Genomic DNA, 13,183 nt, shown 5'->3' with positions numbered 1-13,183 from the left:
CCAACACGTATATATATTTTTGATCAACACCAAATTATGAATCGTTTTAAGCTTGTCCGTCTATGCATCTGTCCATCTATGCATCTGTCCGTCTATGCATCTGTCTGCTTCGACGTCTGTATAATGCCTGTTGCACACCTATAGTACCAGTTAAGCTGATACTACCTCTGTTATCAAACGGAACCAAAAAAGTTGCTTTTTTGCTCATAACTCCCAAAACTACGGCAGAGAAACGTATAAAAAATTTGAACGCATGTCCTATGGACAATAAAATATTATTTCTACACAAATGAAAAAAAAAAACGACTACGCCTATCCAATTTTATAGTGTCTGATAATTTTATTTCAATTCCTATAAAACATAGAGAAACAAGTTTCGAAAACCCCATAATATATATATAAATTCTTGGCCAGCTCCAAATTCGGAATGCACTTAAGCATGTCCGTCTGCTCAAGTGTGCATTGTCTGTGGTAAACGCTCGCCCGTATCGGTTAGGAATATGCGAATATGAGAATTTGAAGAGAAATGATCGAAACGCCTACAACACCCACAAGCCTCTGCAACAACTATTGTGATATTTTGCTCGCTACTCATAAGCTACAACAGATAGATGGTATAAATTTCCATTTTCCAAATTCGAAAAAACAAAAAAGGTCGGCCACGCTCACCTCATAGCCTATGGAAATTAGGTTTTCTCCTCTTTTTTACGGTAATGGGTATAAGATATTTGGTCGCGACCGAATATAATTTTCTTACCTGTTTAAAAAATGGGGGCGTAGAAATCAAAGGGTAACATTTGTATAAAATTTCATTTACTAAAATTTCAAGTTTACAGTGAGGAACACCTTTAGGAAGAATCCAAGTCTTGCAAGTTCGAAAATTGCACACATGAAGCGCTCTTAGCGAAGAGAGCTTAGGGATAAGACGCAGTAGTACTCGCTTGCAAAAAATTTTAAAAAAACCAATGACAAGTACGAAATTTATATTCAGTCATGACCTACTCTTTTATATCCATCGACTCGATACGAAAAAGAAAGAAAAAAACTACATTGGCATACTCGTATAAGTTCAGAAAAAAAGCGACAATTTATATGGTGTATGCGTTGTACTTTATGAGTAACAAGCAAAAGTTGCTCGCACGTTTTGTTGCCTACACATGAGAGCGTTATAGGCGTGTCCTTTCATCGGTTTGGGTCATTTCCAGCTTCTTTTGCAAATTTGTGAGCGACATCTCCATTTTTGCTAACGGGAGTATGTTTACCACAGACACTACACAATTGCGCAGAACGCCAAATGGAGAGACGAACGGGCAGAGATGTTTACGTGCATTCCTAATCTGAAGCTGGCGAAGAAATTTTATACTTGTGGGATTTTTGGGGCTTGCTTCTGTACGTTATAAAACTTTTGAAACTAAAAATATGAAATTATCACATATCATCACAAATTGAGTAAGTGCGGCCGCTGTTTCCCATTTCTGCACAGGTACTGACTGCATCATCACCTATAGCATGTGCTTTCAAATTTATTGTATAGTTTATGAGCAATGAGCGGAAAATCGATTTTTTATACCTTTTGAAGACCAGAGGGATTGACAGTTTATAGGGTGCTGTAGGCGTGTCCTTCGACGAATTTGACCCACCATCAATACTAACCTGCATTCAGGGCAATTTAGAAGTCAGCTTCATTTTTGCGACCAGTCTGACCGATGGCCATGCTCAAAGTGATTCGGAATTTGATGCTAATCAAGAATATATATATAAGAATATTATGTATATATATATATGTATGCAAATAAAGGAGGAATATATATAAATAAGAATTGGTGGGATCTCTGATGCTTCCTTCCGGGCGAAGCAAACGTTTTGACAATTCTTCGGTGATAGGTACAAAAAAAAAAAGGAAAAAGAGAGCATATTTTATTCAACTGGGGCAGCATTTCTACGTATCCTAAAGTAACTTAAGATTAAAGAAAAATAAAGGGCTTTTAGCAAGGTGGCATAATCATCATAAAAATGGCTTACATATGGAGCAATAAAATGCCCTTCAATATCTTCATGTAAGTTCGGAAAAGTGCCCTACCAATCAGTACACTTACACACGTGTATGTGTGTAAATATGATTGAAGTAATTGGGAGCGAGCTGTACAATCGAATTAGGCAGAATGTGAAGGAAACCGTGGTCGATAAGCTGCCAATTGCTCACTTATCGGACACTAGTTATCCCCGATGCAAAATTTGGATGGTTCGACATTTTTCAGTGACGCGTAGTATTTCCATTTGTAGTGTGCCAAGCTCATCCTACGCTTTATCTTATTTCCGAAAAATTCCTTTCCTTTATAAAGCTTACACAACACTTTAGGAAAGAAAAAATCTAATATCACAAACGCCTTTTCGTAATCTTTCAGTTTTAACGCATAGATACAAATGTTAATGAATTAACCCCGAAAATGAAATTCAATTTTTGCTTAAGTAAATCGAAAAGTTTGCAAACTTATCAATAGTCTACACAAGTCTTGCGTAAAATACAATCTGCTTAATATGATTAAATAAGGGAACTATAACATATTGTGAAGCAAGCCGTGTTTCGTGATTTTTTTTTTTTTTTATTTTTTTTTATTGAACACGTTGTGAGATTAACTCGGATTCGGACTCGGATTTTTTGGATAGTATAGATTTTATTTACGATTCTTAAGAGATCTGTTCACAAATTATGTGCACGAACTTGTATCTGCAACGCTTTAATTCTCATTCTGCAAAGATTGTATTTCAACCCGCTCGACTCGAGCCTCTTTGCCTTCCTTAAATATTCTGCTTATATATCCTTTTACTAGCAAGTCACTATTGTCAAAATTCATAGCGACATTTTTGTGTTAATTCTTTTCCCGTTAAATTTCTTCTAATTGTTGCTGATCTTTTTGCGAGCCACCAGCTGCGTGAGGCATGTAAAGCGTCACGATGGTGTTATTGGTTTTTCCTTGCTTTCTTTGAAATTTTCCTTGTTGGAGAATCGAAACGTGGGATTGTTGTAACAATATATGATTAACGGTAATGAGATATGGTAACCCAACTTACATAAGCAATCTATGTATGTATCGTGTCAGTTTTCATCTTTATATAGTTTTCGTCATTTTAAAGAAAACTAGTTGAGTCCTTGATTTTTTTTTACCCAACGAAGAAAAGGTGGCCCTCTAGCGAAAGCAATCAATTAGTGTTTTATGTATGCTTCAGTCATCCATTGTTTTATTATTGCTATCGTTTAGCATGGATTCAAATGTGAATGAGTAGAAAGGAGACGTTCAAGATATTTGGGATTTCGTAACCTAATATGTAGTTGATTTATTATCTATCATCCCATTGTTGACAATTTCATTTTTATGTTTATTACTGATTGAGAGATGTATCGACGTGAATCTGCATCGAAGGTCCCAGTTAATGAATTTTGCATTGAAAAATAATTGATAAAATTAACGACATCTCAATATCGCATCACATTCGAAGGAAATGGTAAACTGGCCTATTATCTTGATTGCTCTCAGTTGTTTGTTTAGTGGCGAAATATCCAAACCTAAACGTAAGCCGTCAAAGATATTAAGATGCTCTGATTTACTTATGGAGCTCCTAAATAATTCTACGATACGATGTATAATCATGAATGAATGCACCAGCACAGCTGGGCCCTAACTATAATCGAAACGTGTTTCAATATTTGTACAAAGTTTTTCACTCTACATCTACTATATATTATAAAAATGGTAAGTAAATTGTAAAAACGTAATGTTCTTCATAATGAACTGAGAGTAACTCTGCTAAAGAGTGCAGACAGAAATGTCAAACCCCTCGTTTAATAGGAAACTGTAGGGATAAGTAAACTTCTCGTTCTTTTCCTCGGAATAAAAGCAAAATTAATAGCTTTAATAGCTCTCACACATTCAACTCCTCCTTATATCTAAAGGATTTTGTGCCTTTCCCATAGCTTTGTTTAACAACGAAGTCTTGAGGCAAAGAAATCTCTCGCTCTTGACGTTGCAATTAAGTAGTAAAAGTAAAGTGCATCAACAATTTTCATGCTTTGACTTTGTCCTAAAATATGAACTATTTTTTCCTTCCAATTGGAACAGTTTCTAGGGAATCTCACAATGGCGCGCAATCATCTTCTCTTTATCGACTAAATTCAAACGAAAGTAGATAAGCGTTCCATTAGTATCGTCTCCCACATTTCGAGATAATCTCCTATTACTATAACTCCTCTCATTTTTTTTTTTTTTTCTTTTATATATAAAATATATATAAAATAACAAATATACAATCAACATACAAGTTCTGCCATCATTCGTATATCATCTAGATATTTTCGTTTGCAAGCACCTCAGCATCAGCTTGCATACATTCTAATGAAATTTTCATCGGAAAATGTTCGAAGCGGTAAGATGATCATTTCATTCCAAAACAGTTTTTAAGCAATAACACAATTACATATCTGACTATTGAATTTTATAAGAAGCACACAGAATCTCGTTAAAATAGATCGTTACGTGAACCCTTTCAGCACATTGCAGAGTGAAGCTGAGACGCAATGTCGCAAATGTTAATTAATAACAAAAGTTTTCTTTACTCAATTATTTTCAAATGCCAACAAATTATTATCCTTTGTCTGTCATCAAATTCATCACAGTTTCCTTTTTTTCTTTTAATATTGGGTCATGATGAAAATTCTCTCCGCGATTTTTCCCGCGGGACGATGTCAATTGCTTAAAAGATGACATTTCAGCTTACATTTTTTATGCAGATAGTTTCCTAACTCTTTGCTCGTGCAAAAAGTTGTATTGACTTGAAAATTAATGAAATATTGCAATGAAATACGCTACGTCATGCGTTTCTACGATGAAAACGGTAAAAGATGCTGCAAAAAAAACAAAAAAAAAAAATTAAATTTATGAAATGTACAGTGAATATGCTATGAGAAAACGAAGGAGGCAAGAGTGATTTGCTCAATTCCGTTTTGGAAATTTCGATGTTAAAGATGCATCTCGCAACCGCCGAAAAAATCGGCGAAACTTTGGAAGTGCTGGAGCACGACCAGCACATATGATGCCAGGAAATAGCGGAGGCACTAAACATCAACCATATGACAATTTCGGATCATTTGAAAAGAGCCGGCTACAAAGAGAAGCTCGAAAGCGCGGAAAAAAGCGCACAGACTTTTCAATATGACCCATTGTTACCATCGTACACATTCGTTCTCTTAAAGGTTCTCCAAGAAGTTGAACTTAGTTATTATATGATTTTAAAGTGAATATTTTCAAATTTATGACTGGCCATGAAAAGTGAGTTGGCTTTTAAATTAAAAAATAAAAAAAAGAAAAAGATTTTTAAATGATTCTCCCTCGAACACACAAAATAGTATCGTTTGAAACAACTTTATTTGCCGGGCTTAAGTAAGATGAGAAAGAAGGCTTTGATAAGTTACGCACTTCATAATATGATATAAAGAACCAAAACTACATCGAAAGGGATAATTGTTGTCATGTGTCTCAAAATAGGTTATCTGGGAATATAAGTAAAATCTTGGGGTAAGCAGAGAAGAACGATGCTCACTGAAGGTGATAACTTTAGCGTGATACCTGTTGCATCGCACGCACAAGGAGAGATGTACTTTCTTCTAAATATGCAGCGACTTAATTTCGGATGATTCGTTGCATCAAGTAGAACACCAAGATTTTTATCTGATACTTAATCGAGTCAACGATTAGAGGAAAATAGTTGAAGAAGTGAAAAATGAAAGACACACACGCACAATCAGCTAGATTAACTTGAAGTAATACAAGTAAGAACATTATAGTCAAGCAAGGTCGACTTTCGGATATTCTACATCACTTCGCTAAATGCAGTTATTGACGCGTCTTGGTTGTAACACACCAAATGTCACACATTATTTTCACGCAAAGGCATACTTTTCATGAGATTATCCAAAAAAATAGACCTACATGGTCCAAATTCGGCAATGTTGATTTAATTTTCACCATGAAACACTAAAAATTATACCTTTTCGCTATAAAAAATTTCAGCTTTTATAGAAACGGTCATATGAGGAAGAGTTCAACAGCAGTCATCCTTGGGTCGAAGCACATCAGTGTACTAAATTTCATTAAGATATCTCAAAAATTTGGGTCCTTTATGAAAGGTGGGTCCACTTTAAGCCCTTTTAAGTGTTATATACGTCCACAGAACCAAGGAAACTGGAATGGTCTCCGTGCTTTATCTAAAAGATGACGGAAAAATATTTAAGCAAAACGTTTTAATATGTAACAATTGCTGGACTTGTGCAAACGCTTAGAACAATTACGTTAACGTACAATTAGCGAGATTTAATCGAAATGATTTAGAAAAAAAGTTTTTTACATTTGACCCATATTTGCAAAAATTTTAATTTCATTACTTGATATTTTCTTTCCTAATAGTTAATATCGTTCGTTATTTGGCAAGCGACAAGGACTCTTTAAGAAGAAGAAGAAGAAGAAGAAGAAGAAAAATGCAATGTTTTAATTGTCAGGCCAGTTACCCACTCGAGATTGTGAGAGTGAAAGTAATTCAAACTAAGCTAGAAACTAATACCTGATAGGAATTGTCTCTTCTCGAGACTCTTGGTGACCTGTGCAATTAAAAGCAAGATAATAGATACAAGGATTATACATTTATAAATATATACATACACATATATGTATATATATAGATATATGTATCAATGTTTATAAAACAATTAACTATGAATGGGAAGAAAGTCTTATCCAACAGATGGCAACTTGATACTTGTTAAGTGCGCGTAAAGACGGCCATGTTGAATGGAAAAATACTTCACTACAGTAGTATTTTCTGCAAAAATTTTGAAAACTTCCACATTCACCTAGAGAAATATGCGTTGACGGTATCCAATGTACAATAATAAAAATTTTACCTGGATAAATAATCAACTTAATTGCAGGGATCTAATCAATCCAAATATGCCACAATAATCATAAAATGAGAACAGATTAGCGTATAGTTGCCAAAAACTACCATAATGCCTGCGCACTAAACATATTTGATCAAAGGAAGATTCGAAATTTGTTATGCTATCAGCTTATTATGGCAAAATTTCAATTTGTAGAAGTGGAAAGAAGCTGGAAAAGTATCGCTTTGCATGTAGATTAAATTTGAATTTTTGCTTCAGCAATAGCTACAAACAATTCTTACAACAACTCTTACTTTGGAGGAATTTCGAGGAAAACATAAATTTTTGTCGAGAACTTATGAGGCCAAATGGATATTCGTATTGAATTTAGAAAAAGAATTTCATATGATTTCCTTGTCTATGTACAATATATATATATATATATTGAATATTTTGTTTATTGTCAGGTTATCAGATTTGAATTTGCAAACAAAAAAAATGAAGAAAATCTCCCGCTCCTACGGTCGCAAACGTAGACCCTGCGGGAAGGCAGAAGCAACTTAGCCTTTCTCTCTCAAGATTGAAAACTTAAGATTTCAAGTCAAAAAAAATCTAAATGTGAAAAATATTATTCTGTTCATTTCGTGAAAAAATACATGAGTGAAAAGACTGCTTATTAGTTGGAGTGTCAACAATAAAAAAAAAAAATTGTTAAAATTGTTGAACTAAATTCACACATGGCTTGAAAGAACTTTTCAGGATAATCAGTTTGTTAATCTCTTTTCAAATTCCTTGCAATTGCCGACAGGAAGTGAGTATTAGCATAGGGATCATGAAGTAAGATTCTTTTCAAAATTGTTTTTGTCTTCGTTATTGAGCTAAAAATTAATTTCCTAGATCGTAAAGTCTAAGCATAGATATCTCTTGATATCATGTATACTTAGCGCCGAAGTACTTCAAGGACATGCAAATTTCGGTTTTTTTCCAACATCTGATATCAAAACGTAAACCATATGGATACACGTTATATAAGTTTTGAAATGAAGTCGCGTAAATCGAGTTTAAATTGGACGAGTTGCAGTATAGTGGCAAACTCTAAATTACATGGATCTGAAATGTGTGCTCACTATCGTGACCGCGAATAGGACGAAGAAGAACTTTACCATTCCCATGCGATTTATTTTATGCGATAAGAATATGAATGTATCTTTTTTTTGTTTTTTCTATCCCTCTCTCTCTCTCTCTCTCTCTCTCTCTCTCTCTCTCTCTCTCGCTCTCAGGATTGCCTGCAGTTTGGAAAGTCTAAGACGGACTACACTTTTGATTGCATTTGACCATGGCTTTAGTCCATATAAGTTGCGAAGGCAAGGCTTGCTTACTTACCTCATGCACGCGTATGTATATGAAATTAAGTTTAATTATATCCAAGATTTAATAGGAAGTTTAGCTTAAAAATGTCACTTGTGATAGTCGTCAATCTATTCATTTTCATATATTATTTTTCATGTGCTGACTGATTTTGCAAACACACTGCCTTATATAAGTCGGTAATCGCGGTCGCAACGCTTTACGCTTTTATTGCGTAAACGTCTACGTGCATATACACTTCATAAGAAATCAAAAAAAAAAAATTTTTTTTGTCATTGTTATTGTTGTTATTGCTTGTTGCCCGTTAATTGTATGCTACAACATTACAATACTATTTTTACAGAATTCTTTATTTTTTTTTTTTTTTTTTTTTTTTTTTTTTTTTTTTTTTTTTGTTAAGAGTCGGATACGTTAGAAAGTTTGCTATCGATGACCACTAAAAATAGCTGGTTTGTACTTTAACCAGGTGCCAACAACTAATACAATTACGTATTATTTTATGTGTACATATATTTACTTGTGCTTATGTATGTGGCGCGTTTATATTAACGTGCTATAGTTACTTAAAGACGCGCTCTTTTGTATTTTACATGCAGGTGGGAATGCACACAAACGTATCGGTGTATGCATATGTATGCATGGATATGTTTTGTCAGTTGAATGAAAATGAAATTGAAACAAAATTTCAATAATTTCCGCACAAAAATTTCCGACTTCACCGCAAAAGGAAGTTACCGTCGACTACGCCTTTGTCGCTTGTTACGTTTTTATATAATATGTTTATTTTTTATTTATTTGTTTATTTATTTACTATTTATTTATTTTTTTTTTTTGCTTTTGAACTTTCTTTTTTTTTTCCTTTAAGAAATCTGGCAGAGTACATGCATATGTGACAAAACCAGCAAAAAAAAAAAAACAAAAAAAAAAAAAAGGAGAGAAGAAAAGAACACCGAAATCAAGAAATGCACATACGATTGTCGATTTATAATATATATATACACACATAGATACACACACACACACACACACGCATACCCAAACACTCAATATAATATGCGAATGACTTTTGTTTAAAAAAGGAGGCGCGAAGCAACAAGCTCTGGTGGCCAACTTATTCGAATGTCACGTTAACCAAAATATTGCGACCAATATTCAAAACGGGATATGACCACTTGTGTGGTCGTTAATGTAATAGTCATCGTCGGCGATGTTGCTTCTGCTGCCTCTATTCGCAAATGCATATACATATACAGATTTACATATATAGATTTATTTATGGGTAAGTGTACGTACGGACTTCGTATAGATTTGTTTGAGCACGCACTTTAGCGTTTTCGTCGACCGAACCGTTAAACGTTTAAAATTTGATTAAAACATGTCCTGATGTTGGAATCTCCTGCCAAGATTTCGTTTTCACTTTTTTTTTATTTATTTTTTTTTTTTTTATTATTATTATTCTGCTGGAAACTTAATAACAATAGATATCCCACACGAACGAAGTTCACTTAGCTTACCGTAGTATTTTGTACCGCATCAACTGCCAAAAAATTGATCTACAGTAGAGGGGCGGTGATAGTGTCGCTATGTTGTATAGTTGTCTGTTCTGTTGTAGTCGTTACTCCGATTACTGTTGTTTGCGGCTGCTGCTGTCTATCACTAGCACACACATCCATTCGTAGCACATTTTTTCTCATGTTTTATTGGATTCGTTGTATTTGTTTATGTTAATATTTTTGAAACAACAACGACAAGGTTGTACAAGATTTTTGCATCTAGAACTGTTAACCGCAAAATACCGTTATTTGGATTGCAATTACAATTGTTGTTCAGTTGTTCACTTGTAATACACACATATAAACAGATATATATATATATATATATATATATATATATATAAAATATTTAAATGTGCGTATATATGTTTCAAAAAGAGCTTCATGCTAGTGATTGCTCGCTTAAAGATGGCGTCGTCTCTATGTTAGTATTTGCGGTTCAATGAATTTTACTCCTCCCACTACCGAAGGATGATATAGTGTATTATATTTATTGCATCGCTTTTATACATAAAATCAACGCACGTACATATGTACATATATATGTACAAATGAAGGTCTACAAATATACATTCACAGCAGGGTACTGTATAGATAATCAGACTCAACAACCACCGAACGCGGTTACATTATAGCTTTTTCAATTGTACAAGTGTAGGTATTTTGATTTTGTTGTTGTTATTGTTGTTTTTATTGCTTCATATTCGCATGTTGTTATTATATTGTTATTGTTGTTAATCATCTTTGCTAAAGGATGCCCCATTTTGTTACCCTTCTCTCATTATCTATGCGGTTTCGTGTTTATTGCGTTCGCCGAGCGTCTGCGCACAATATTCACTCGTTAAGTTTTTTTTTAAACAGATTTTTGGATTTTTATCTCTCTACGGTGGGCGGAGTTACGCGCTTTTCCATGTCCTTTCGAATCTTAAGCCCTGTAATATGCAGATATTTGTTCACATTCGAAAGGTGTGGTTGGATGTTAAATGAATGGAATTGTTGTTGGGCTCAAAAAAGCTCTTCAGTTTTTTCATTTCCAATTAAATTCAGATTTATAGAAAATCGCATACAGACTCTTTCAAAGGTATATTTTAATCATTCATTCGATATTAGTTAGAAATTCGGTTGTGTAATATGAAAATTCAATTAACGCTTATCGCTTATCGTTTTCTGTTTGCCGAACGAAAATATCATTTGAGTATAAATCGAATAATCGAAATATGGCTACGCAACAGACATGGAAAATCGTACTTGGATTTCAAGAAATATTAACAAAAACAAAACAAAAAAAAAATATATATAAAATTTTTTTTTTTTTTTTTGCTTAAAGAAATTTTTATTAAAAAGAGCGTAAGTGAAATGGTTTAACTCTAGGAAACCAATCAACTGAAATTCACGCAACTCAGCTTAAATTTAAAAATTTAATTGAATTATGTACGCTGTAGTGCAGAAATATTATCGGAGTAACGCTACGTATGAGTAATGTATGGATGGATAACATGAGAATGCATAAAACGCTGTCAGTCCTTCATTAACTATTCGTTGTGCATTTAGGGCGTGTTCTGAAAGACAATTAAGTTCACAGATTCCTATTCACATTCTATGCTCTCTGTTGTACGTTGCAAATTATTCGCTGAAAAAATTCGGATTTTGTTCAATATAGCAGACCAAATCTGTAATTCGGAACAAGCCATGATCAAATTTTGGTAAAAGCGATCTTTTTCGTAGATTTTGCATATGTTTGCTCGTCAGAATTGAACCAAGAACATCAAGGAGTCGGTTTTTAAGCTTATTTTCGGATCGTAGGGAAGAGCAAAAGCGGGCTGATCAAAAGGCATAATGCAGCTTAAGAATGAGGCACACTGACAAACCTATCACCTAAAGTATTTAACACAATCCATTGCGATGAAAAATTGATTGATGGGAAAAATCGCATAGCGAAAGCAATAAAGTAAAATATAACCTCAAGTCAATAGCCTCCAAAATATCTAAAACAACCAGAATATGTTAAGTATTTTCGATCGCACAAGCAGTGGCAGAAGCACCAATCACTTTTTTCTTTCTCCATTCGATCAATAACTTAATAATTTTTTTGGATTAATTTCCTAGAAATTCGGAAGAAAATCAACACTAGACCGGCAAAAAGTTTAGGAGGATATAGTATACGATGTCACGTCTGATGGATCAATGCCTGCAAAGCAATGCAATGCGTGGATTGTCGATCCCAAGGCGGGAGGGGGATTGCGTTAGGATCTTCTTAACCTTAACAATTTCATCTAATCTCAGTTATCCGTCATCCATATTATTTACTCATTAATATTTACCATCACTTTAAAAATTTTCAGGAGTTTAGATCAATTTTTTAACATTTTACGTAGTGACGATCTTCAAGGGACACTAACACGTTCGTTAAGTATCCCTGTTTTTATGCGAATGAATTCACAATTGAATTTGACATCTCAAGCGGAATGAAATTTTAAATTATTCTAAACATTTATTTTGTTACTCTTCAAGTAGCTTGTAAATCAATTTAATAAGGATCGATGTTCTTTTCTATTTCGGGGACGGATAAAAAATTGTCTCCAAAGATCACGGGCGCAGAGCAAAGTAAACAAAAAAAAAAAAAATTAAAATGCAAAAGATTGTACAAACACCTCCTGGACATCCAGATTTCCCGCTTTCAAGCTTTCTGACGATTTTGGTTTACTTGGTTCGAGTGAAAGCCTTTCAAAATATTTTCTCAATCTAAAGCCACGAACGGCTCACTCTTATTAGTTCAAAGCTGATTGTGACGAATCGTTTAAATTGAGATTAAATGCATACGTGTGTAATAATATGTACGCGATATTGGTTATAAAATAAAAATTACTTGTCGTGTCAGAAGACATCTGATATGGTCTCAATTGCTCATTGTACATTTTCTCAGATTTTTCCATTTCCAAGTTTTTGTAATTTCGTTTCCTGTCTTCTATGCGATATAAGAACATTGTTATTGCAATTATTCATTACCTTTATCCTTAGCTTTTTTAATGCGCTGACGATTGCATTAGTATACGATCGTTATTTAATTATGCTATCCTGCCTACCGCAAGGTCAGGATATATAGGTTATAGAAATCTATATGATGTATAGATTCGATATCCCCTGAAGTGTGTCTACGCATATATATGAGTATGATGAGAGGACGGTCCTGAGTTGGTTTGCATTTGTCCCACAAGCAATTTGTACGTTTGTCGGTGAACATACTTTAGAAAGGTGAAGCTTGACATCTACTTTCATTCGATAGCTATGGAGAAGCAACAAACACATACGAGAACTATGTAACAACTTTATTAAA

General features: G+C 34.0%; 1 protein-coding gene across 1 annotated transcript in view; it reads right to left on the bottom strand.

Moving 5' to 3' along the window:
• Positions 1-8,649, bottom strand: part of LOC119631246 (DNA-binding protein D-ETS-3) — an 85,080-nt gene extending 76,431 nt beyond the window's left edge. Inside the window, exon 1 of the mRNA XM_038023289.1 lies at positions 8,312-8,649. The gene's annotated coding sequence lies outside the window, so the exon portion shown is untranslated. The remainder of the gene's footprint in view (positions 1-8,311) is intronic.
• Positions 8,650-13,183: the final 4,534 nt, after the last annotated feature.

The sequence above is a fragment of the Glossina fuscipes genome, unplaced genomic scaffold (assembly GCF_014805625.2).
Source record: "Glossina fuscipes isolate IAEA_lab_2018 unplaced genomic scaffold, Yale_Gfus_2 1, whole genome shotgun sequence".
NCBI lineage: Eukaryota > Metazoa > Arthropoda > Insecta > Diptera > Glossinidae > Glossina > Glossina fuscipes.
This window is presented reverse-complemented; position numbering and strand designations above follow the sequence as displayed.